At 35.2% G+C, this 9,111-nt stretch overlaps 1 long non-coding RNA gene across 1 annotated transcript; it reads right to left on the bottom strand.

Moving 5' to 3' along the window:
- Positions 1-2,942: 2,942 nt before the first annotated feature.
- LOC116549809 lies at positions 2,943-4,854 on the bottom strand. Its single transcript, XR_004268093.1, has 3 exons — positions 4,817-4,854; positions 4,657-4,658; positions 2,943-3,617 (listed from the first exon to the last, which is right to left on the bottom strand). It is a non-coding gene; the product is annotated as an uncharacterized LOC116549809 (long non-coding RNA).
- Positions 4,855-9,111: the final 4,257 nt, after the last annotated feature.

Here is a 9,111-nt window from a genome sequence, read left to right as displayed (position 1 = left end):
ATTGAAGAATTTTAAGCTTGACAAAGTCAACATCCATAATTTATATATACTGTATATTCTTTGAAAATTGTGCAGTATTTTAATAATGCTATTGGATACAGTTTCCTTCTTCAAATATTAGAATCATTTTAAAGATACAATCTATGCAGATAGTCTTGTATGGCTGTATATTTACAGCTGGTGGAGAGGGTTTCTTTTAGCGGATGTTGATGGTTATGCAGTCAGTTATTCCATAATATTTATTAAATTGTTTTGGCTTTGTGTATTTAGTATACTTGCTTTCATTTTATGTCTATTGTAATCCCACTTGAACCAAATTGGAGGATAAATTAATATTCTATATACGCAAACTCATTTGGACAAAATGGCTAGAAAAGACATAATTTTTTGATACTGAAACCGATCTTGAATATTTAATGTTGCTTTAAAATTTTTATTTTTCCAATTTTATCTTTGAATGTTCCTTTTATTTTTCTTAGACTTTGGGATGGTAACCATAATTTCTATTTCCGAGCTTTCTTGTATTAATTATATTGTAAGTTTCTTCTATAAAAATGTAATACACTATTAAATTTAAAGGAAATTATTAAACAGTTTTCTTTGAATGAAACAATACATATAAAATACGTTCAATTCCAATGAAATGCATATAAAATATGTTTCAATTCTAATGAAAAAAGTGTGTTTTCAATAAATAGAATAATATGTGTTTAATAAACCATTTCTTCATATAATTAGGGGTGGTTTTACAAATATTGAAGATATAAGTTGCTGGTTAATACAAAGTTCCTCAGTCATCTGCATTATCATATAATCTCATATAACACATTTTGCTACTGCATATATACATTTAATCTTGGCACTGTTATTCACATATAGCATCTCACTAATATGTCGTCCTATGCAATCAGTATTATTTCACTCATATTTAAAAGAGCAAATAATATCACACAACAAAATAATTAACTCAATGTCACATTGATAGCATGTGTCAAAGGCAAAATCTAAACTTACATCTGTCTGACTTCTGAGCAATAACTGTAGTACACATCTCTAAAAGAGAAGAGATTAAATCTGAAAATCAATTTCAATATTTTTTGAGGTCATTTTGTCATAGCCATTTAGACTAAATTAATATTCTCTTGCTTTATTTCCTGCTAATGCAGCTTTTTACTGATTGATTGATTGTTTGAGATAGGGTCTCGCTGTGTTGCCCAGGCTGGAGTGCAGTGGCATGATCTCGGCTCACTGCAGCTTCTGCTTCTTGGGTTCAAGCGATTCTCCCACCTCAGCCTCCCAAGTACCTGGGACTACAGGCGTGTGCCACCATGCCTGGCTGTTTTGTATTTTTAGCAGAGACGAAGTTTTATTATATTGCCCAGGCTGGCCTCAAGCTCCTGACCTCAAGTGATCTGCCCGCCTTGGCCTCCCAAAGTGCTGAGATTATAGATGTGAACCAGCACTGCTGGCCTTGCTGATTTATTTTTTGTATAAAAAGAAATTTCAAACCATTTAGTGTATCAATTTTAGGACAATTTTTAGATGGGAACATTCTAAGCATTTATTCATTATGTGATCATGTATTAAGTACCTCCTGCATCAGGACCTTTGTAATTTCTGAGAATATAGAGATGAAAGCCATGTATTATGATATCCAGGATTTCATAGTATAGCAAGGGATATAGATAATAAAGGAACCAGACCATTGTATAACTATGACACACCCTGCGATAGAGGATAAGTGTGATTGTCTGAAGTATACACGTGTGAAACAAGCTATGAAAAATTACTTTCCAAAGGCAGCAGTAGTGTAATATGGATAATTCAGCACTGTCTAGTTGAGGGGACGTATGACTGTCCTGAGGAGTGTCACCTTGGGGCAGTTCATAAAGTGCAGAAAAATAATGGTGCAATTATTCATGTCACTTCTGGCTGATCCAAGGGCATGGATGGAAGGCACTCACCAGCCATGAACTAGAAAGTTAAGATGTCTCTTTATCACAGAACAAGTGATGGACAAGTGGTGGCTTTGCTTCAGCTTGCACAAATTTCTTGATACTGGCCATAGGTGGGTCTGGCAGTGTCTTACTGCTGAATTCCTTCTTCCTACCTACTGGCTCCTTCCACCTCACCAGAATTACTGGCTTTGTAGTAGGTTTCACGACCAATCTAACTCCCTTTTCTTCTCCCAGCTAGAAAGACTGTCATCTGGCCTCTTGGAGAGATGCTCATTTAGTTCATCCTCATGCTCTTGCTAGACTGTTTGAATGAAAAAAACACACCGGTGCCAAGCTTCCTTCTGTACCTTCCCCTCAGACTCAAGGGGCTTTTTTCTGTCAAAAACATGCATCTTGCAAATCAAAATCTTCACACTCAAATCTCTTATTTGTTATAAATTAAAACCTCAATGAGATACCATCTTACCCTAGCCAGAATGGCTATTAATAAAAAGTCAAAAAACAATAAATGTTGCCATGAATGTGGTGAAAAGGGAACTCATACACCATTGGTAGGATTGTAAATTAGTACAATCTCTACGGAAAATAGTATAGACATTTCTTGAAGGATTGAAAGTAGATCTACCATTCAATCTAGGATCCTAATACTGGGCCTCTACCTAAAGGAAAAGAAGCCAATGTTCAAAAAGAACATACACATGTATGTTCATCACAGCACAATTCACAACTGCAAAGACATGTAACCAACCTAAGAAATGTGGTATACATACGACCAAGAAAATGTGGTATACATACACCATGGAATACTACTCAGCCATAAAAAGAAAAAATAGTGGTTTTCCCCACTGTAAATTCTCTGCTGGCTGAGCTGTGACATCTGAATGGAAGCTTGCCCACATTCACAAGGTTTCTTTCCAATAGAAATTGTTTGATGAATGAGGATTTACTTTTGGCTTAAGAGATTTCCACATCTCTTACATTTATAAGGCTTCTCTGTGTATGATCACCCAAATGCATATCAAGGGATAAGGTTTGAGAGGAAGTTTTTATCATACTCAGTACATTCAATGCTCTCTCTCCAGAAAAATTTTCTAATATTCAATGAAGCATTGCTACTTTCACCTTCACTGGTTTCTCACCAGCATGAATCTTCTGCTTCTCAATGAGATTTGTCATCTAGCTAAGGGCTTGTCAATATTCCTTAGAAGCACAGGGTTTCTCTTCAGCATGACTTCTACGTTCAATGAGATGTGACATGTGAGTAAAAGATCCCCCACGTTCAGAAAATTCATAGGGTTTCTCTCCAGTATGAACACTCTGGTATCAGATGAGGTACAAACGTTTTAAACCAAAGGCATTTACACTGAAAGGGGGTTAATACCATAAGAAGCAAGCTGTGGCAGAGAAGTTCCCAACTAATTCCCTTGATGATTCTTTCTTACACAGCCTCCCTCATGACTTCAGTCCAGGTTGTGTTTCAAACTCCAAACTTCAAAAAGGGGTGGCCTTCAAAGAAAGAAGGTCTGAGAGCAGAGGAAGTATTTGTCTTTCTTTTCCTCAGTCTTTGCTTGCTCTTTTCCTCAGTCTTTACTGGAGATGGATCAACTTGCCTCCCAAGTTTTGGTGCCTCTTTATCTGCTCATCATTTTCTCAGGCTTCCTCCACGGACAAAGACCAAAATGTCCACTCGGTGAAGAGTGGAGAGTGGAGGAGGGAAAGTAATGAGTATGGGAGGTGGGGTGGGTATCGGTTAAAGGGGACTTGAGCTTTTTATATAAAAATCCACTTCTCTTTAAAAGGACTTCAAGTAAATATAAGAAGATTCTCATTGATTCTGGATTGTGGTATATGGATATCTTGTCTTATTTTTTGTACTTTTCTGTATTTTTAAAATTTCTCAATAGGAATGGGAGTGAGGATGAAAATGCTGTATCTGTAGAAGTCATGTTATACTGGATTCATTTCCAGTCAAATACTAAACATTTTATAAAAAATATTTCTAAAATTTTATCTTGGATGAGTGGATGGACTTGCTCTCTATGTAATATGAAATTAATCTATTTTATTAAAATTTAAAAGGACAGCATAATACAACAACAAAAAAAGAAAAAATAGTGTCTTTTGCAGTTACTTGGGTCGTGCTGGAAGCCATTATTCTAAGTGAAGTCACTCAGAAATGGAAAATCAAATACTGTATGTTCTTACTTAAAAGCAGGAGCTAAGCTATGGGCATGCAAAAACATACAGAGTGGTATAATGGACATTGGAGACTCAGAAGTGGGGAAGGTGGGAGGCAGTTGAAGGATAGAAAACTACACATTGAGTATAATGTACACTACTCGGGTGATGGGTACAGTAAAATCTCAGACTTCACCACTATACTTTCATCCATGTAACCAAAACCCACTTGTACCTCAAAAGCTATTAAAAAAAAAAAAAAAACTCTTATCTGTGAAAATGACTTCAGAAGCCTATTTTGTGGATCCTGCTGAAGGGTACTAAAAATAGAAGGAAAGAGAGCAGTGCTTCAAAATAATTACTTATTTTTTGTCTTATGAAAGTAACTTCTATAAATATTTAAAAAATCAAATAGTTCTACAAATTTTAGGATGAAATACAATAGTCCCCTGCTACCCCTCTCCTCATTTCCCAGACTCTGTAGATGCAACCATTTTCAGCTAATTCTTTTGTTATTTACATCTTTGTTTCAAAACAATTCCCATCTCTTGGCACGCTGAAATCTCTGCCTCTTGGGTTCAAGTGATTCTCCCACCTGAGCCTCACAAGTAGCTGTGACTTACAGGTGCATGCCACCATGCCAGCTAATTTTTGTATTTTTAGTAGAGATGGGGTTTCACCATGTTGGCCAGGCTGGTCTCAAACTCATGACCTCAAGTAATACACTCATCTTGGCCTCCCAAAGTACTGGGATTACAGGTGTAAGCTACAGTGTGTGGCCTCAAAATAACACCTTTGATTTTCAGTTTTACATGTCATAATAGGCAGAATAGTGAGCCCCAAATCATCCTAATCACTGGAAACTGTGAATTTCCACATGTTCCATGACAAGCGGGAATTAAGTTAGCAGATGGAATTGCAGTTGCTAATCAGCAGGCCTTAAAGAGATTATTTTAAATTACCCAGGTGGGCCTCATGTAATCACAAGGTTCTCTTAAATGTGGAAGGGGCAGGCAGAGAAATCAGTGTCAAAGTGATATGCTGTGAGAAAGACTCACCTGGTTGTTGCTGGCTTTGAAGCTAGAGGAAGGGGCAGTGAGCTAAGGGATGGGAGCAGGCTTTAGAAGCTGAAAAAAGCAAGGAAAGAATTTTCCCTACAACCTTCGGAAAAGAGCACAGCCCTGCAGCACACCTTGGTTGAAGGTTTGTACTTCTGACCTCTAGAATTATAAAAAACTAAATTTGTGTTAATGAAACTACTCAATTTGTGGTAATTTGTTTTAAAGCAAAAGGAAAGCAAAACAGCTATTTTCGTGCGCTTCATACTATAGGAGACAAGAATTTAATTTCCTTTCATTTCCTCTTCTCAATTTTTCTGTTAGAGTTATTTCATTGATTACATCTAAATTCAGTGTTTATATTTTTAGGGACATTTCAAACATTTTGGAGCTGTGCTCAGTTTCTTCATTTGGTTTCTTTTTGACTTATCTGTATTCATTCTGTTCCTTTGTATAAGAAATATGAGTATCAATACCTTGTAGTATTTTTTGCTTTGCTTTTGAAATATTTATTGCCAAGATTCTTATTTTCCTAATGTCTCTGCCTGAAATATCCCTCTTAAGCCCTTCCAACACATTGAATTTTATTTATTCACCTTTCCTTGGAGGTGTTTTTTATTTTTATTTTTATTAATTTTAATTTAAGTTCCAGAATACATGTGCAGGATATGTGAGTTGGTTTCATAGGTAAATGTGTGGCATGGTGGTTTGCTCTACCTATCAATCAACCCGTCACCTAGGTGTTGAGCCCCACATGCATTAGCTATTTATCCTGATGCTGCCCCTTCCACCACCCCTCTGGCCCCCACCTCCGGCAGACTCCAGTGTGTGTTGTTCCCCTCCCTGTGTCCATGACTTGAATCCATGTGCTTCTCACTCTTTTCCCCTGTGTTGGCAGAACATATCCTCTAGTAGTTTATTAATAAAAGGTAAATGAGAAATAGTCAACTCCTGAATATTTCTGGAGTTATGCACTTAAGAATAATCTTGCTTTTCAGCATTTCTCTTTTCTCTGTCCCTCAGTCATAAGCTTTCAGCTTGCTTTGGTTTGTTGCATTTATCTGTCTCCTTTGCTTTTAGCCCTTACATAAGGATATAGAACATGCATATAAAAAGGAGCATAAAGCATACATGTGTAGCATAACAAATAACGTTAAAGTGACAGCAGTTTAACCACCATCTGAGTCAATAAATAATACATTACTGCCTCTAACAAAGTCCTTAAATACATTCCGTTGATTTCACTTCCCTCTCCTTTGAAAACAACCACTCTCCTGATGTTTTCGTTAATAACTTTCTTGCTTTCATTTGTATTTTTTACCACCTATGAATGCCTCTCTAAGCAATATATTTTAGTTTTGCCTCCTTTTTGAGCTTGACATCACTGGAAATAGATTATACATAATCATTCAGGTCTTGCTTCTTTGCTGAATATTATGATCATTAGGTTCATCTATGCTGTTGTGAGTGGCTGCAATCCATTTCATCCATTTCATTGCTGTGAGAATGCCATAGCTTGATTAGACTACAGTTTAAAAAAATTATGTTATTGTTGGGCATTTTAGATTTTTCCATGTCCTTCAGCTTTATAGCTTTCAAAATTATCTTCTCTTTTTGCTGTTGCCTTCTCTCATCCTCTTTGGGTATATATCTTAAATAAAGTTCATATTTTTTTCTTTCAAATGTTTTATACTTTATAAGTAGGGGGGCACAGGGAGATAAACCCTATGTTTAAATGAAGCCAGGGTTATTATGTTAAGATGCTACATGGTGTCGAAGTTATAGAAATTATGTTAAATACATTTTACACACTTGAGTTCTCTGGTTCTTTTTGCTGTCATGAACCGAGACTAGGAATCTTTGAACAGTGTTGAAGCTAAGTTTTTTAAAACCTAGAATCATGGTTTAGTTAAGAAAGAGATCTTAGTGTGTTTGATGTAGGAATTCCACTTTGCAAAGGGAATGGAAGTAGCTGCCTCCGTAAGAAAGCAACCACAAACTATTTAACATTTGCCTTTGAATTTGTGATATCCCCTAATTCGCCAATATCTTTCTTTTTACATTAATATTCCCTTAAAAACATGACCTGGAATGATCCTCTGTGCATGAAGAAATACACATTCTGCAATGATAAGTGCAAACAAAACTGAAAATTTTATTTCTCTCTTTTTGCTCTTCTCTGACCTGCAGTGCATTCCAATATTTTCTGCTTTCAGTGAACACACAGTTCTTTGTTATTTTGATCACTGGACTTCAATAGAGCAGAGCATAGGCAATGGCCAATGGATATACTGGTATGAATATTAATGATATCTGAGTACAGACTGAGACATAATAATGCTAAAAATTATAGATGATGGTTTATTACTTCTAGACAGTAGTACACAGCTAAAGGGAGAGTATGGGTAATTAAATACAGGTGATGTAAACATACACTTTACTTTTTTGTGGTCAAATGTAATTATATCACATATATCATAAATTCAAAGTTTTATTTTCAAAAGAGCAACCTAATTCTTTCCAAAGCTTTTTGTAAAAAAACCCATTCATGACTTTGATGATTACACAGACTAAGAAAGCTATATTTAAAAGAGTGTTTTTCTGTGTAAGAAATGTTTTTTAGTGGTTCATTACAATCACTGTAAAGCATTTTTTTCCCTTTCAGGTTACATAGTATAACGATAAATATACTTGCTCTGATCATAAGCATCAGTGTTTAATTGAAGAATCAGTTTGAACTCCAGAAAATGTAGTATCTATTATTCATAGGATTCAATGTTTCTTGATTAAAAAATAACACACAAATAAAGAAAAAAGCAGATAACTTAAGGAAGAGGAAATCTTATAAAGTAGAAATTTTACCTGTGATGTAGTGGTGTTGCAGACCATTTTAATGGTGTCTCCTACTGTCTGATCTGGAAAGAAAGACATTGTCCTGTTGTATTTTATTTATAGAAAAATAGGGTTACATGGAATCATGTTACTTGTATAAGAAAGGCAGTTATCACTTTTCTTTTACTAGATAAATATTTTTTCAGGATTTGGGGATGACTTTTCTAAAGCAGAAACCTCTTTCTTTTGGAATATTTCAGATAACTCCCATAGTATCTCAGCTGGAGCTCAAGACTTGGTTATTTTCTTTTTCTTTCCTCTTATTTCTTTATTCTTCTCTCTCTCTCTCTCTCTTTTTTTTTTTTTTCAAATGAATCCAGCATCCCTTTGGAGAACAGAAGATGGCACTCTTCCTTTTATCTTGTGAAATTTTCCACTTGAGTGTTTATTTTAATTCTTCCTGTTAAGATTCAGAGCAGCACCCTGTTGGTGAGTTGATTGTTTCTTTGTGCTTAATGACTACTTTTTCACTTATCAAAAGACAGGGACACATTCCATGAAGTATAATGTTGAATGTGAGGCACCAACTGTCATTGACAATTCAATAGTAAATAGTGGTTAAAGTTTGACAAGGTCTCTTGCGGTTTACTTGCTTGTGTGAGCAATTTGTTTCCTGAATGATTATCTTCTTATTTTGTTTTATAGATGTAGGTAATAGAAAACATCTAAATATATGAGATCACTTGGAAAAGATTTGCTATTACCACTTCTACATGCTCAGAAACTGGTGGCTGATTAAATGAGCATATAGTGACTCAGTGTGTGAACTTTCAGCCAATTCTAAGTCTCAATTTAAGACTTAGAGTTAATTTGAATCTTAAATCTTGTATTTTCTTGTATTTGGTATCTAATCTAGGATAGTTAATGTTGGTAAGGTTGAGATTTGTCTCATAGATGGCAATAAAATCAATTTGATTTCCCTACATTGTATTTACATTTTTTGCCAAGGGCATGAAAGCAGTTACACATATTCAAATATTTTTTAAATAATGTTATCTTGTTAGAAATAATATATTCTATTTCTT

The sequence above is a fragment of the Sapajus apella genome, unplaced genomic scaffold (genome assembly GCF_009761245.1).
Source record: "Sapajus apella isolate SASKATOON/1434 unplaced genomic scaffold, GSC_monkey_1.0 scaffold1, whole genome shotgun sequence".
NCBI classification, from domain to species: Eukaryota; Metazoa; Chordata; class Mammalia; order Primates; family Cebidae; genus Sapajus; species Sapajus apella.
Note: the sequence above shows the minus strand (reverse complement) of the source record. Positions and strands in the feature narration are given on the sequence as shown.